The 1019-nt window shown below is 28.9% G+C and overlaps 1 non-coding gene across 1 annotated transcript; it reads right to left on the reverse strand.

The window, feature by feature from the left end:
* Positions 1 to 539: 539 nt before the first annotated feature.
* Positions 540 to 612, reverse strand: Trnak-cuu. Its single transcript has one exon. It is a non-coding gene; the product is annotated as a tRNA-Lys (tRNA).
* Positions 613 to 1019: the final 407 nt, after the last annotated feature.

Below are 1019 nucleotides of genomic sequence, written 5' to 3' on the forward strand. Positions count from 1 at the left end.
TTTGCCATTGCCTTTTAAGTTAATCAATAACAATTAGGCGATTTAGATGAAAACTTTAACTCTTGATTTCGATAAAAAAATCCTTTTTTTCACTTAATGCAAAACAATTTCCAAGTGATATTTTTCAAACAAGCTTATAATATTTATAATTATATTATGTACTTGTATTTGCACTATTCAGCCAGCCCATTATTCCAAATTTTAATGAATTTTACTATTACTAATTTTGTAGGTCTCTAATATTTTAAGATGTTTGCTTAGATTATTAACACCATTGTTATATCAAATTTTATTAAAAGCGCCGAGCGAAGCGCCTAATCAGCATGATTCCGAACCAGTATTTTTCGTTTTTTTTTTTGGTAATATTATTAAAGCACTCTACTCACAAACCATACACCATCTAATAATATATATGAATGAAGCCTGTGTTAAATTTAAAAAATATAAAATAATTAAATAAAATATTTAAATAAAAAATTTAATATTATCAGAGATAAAAAATCACATCGATTTATTTATCGCGTTCGCAGTAAAATATTCGCCCAACGTGGGGCTCGAACCCACGACCCTGAGATTAAGAGTCTCATGCTCTACCGACTGAGCTAGCCGGGCTTGCGTATAAGCCTAAAAATATCCTGGGAAAGTTGTAAACAAAAGTATTAAAAATAATGCTAATTAACTTTTATGCAAAATCCTAACACAAGAAAATATATTCCATATTTAAATAAAACAAAATCAAATGTTCTACATATATTAATTTTTAGATGCAAACAAAATTCGAATTGTCACTTTCATTCCGAGCGAGGTATGTATAAATAGCAAAGAATGCAAGGCAATTGTATATGTTGTTAAGCTATAGTTTTATAAATAAATTATGAAATCGTTGGACATTAGTGGAGTTCTGGTAAATTCTGTCGTTTGGAAGATTATATTTGACGAGAAATAATATCTTACCAGATCGTTCTGTAATTGACCAACACTTTGCGTTTTGACTAATTCAGCGTTTTCTACACGTGAAC

The sequence above is a fragment of the Ctenocephalides felis genome, unplaced genomic scaffold (assembly GCF_003426905.1).
Source record: "Ctenocephalides felis isolate EL2017-DRISC unplaced genomic scaffold, ASM342690v1 CF-g0.4_SCAFFOLD_01886, whole genome shotgun sequence".
Classification (NCBI taxonomy): domain Eukaryota; kingdom Metazoa; phylum Arthropoda; class Insecta; order Siphonaptera; family Pulicidae; genus Ctenocephalides; species Ctenocephalides felis.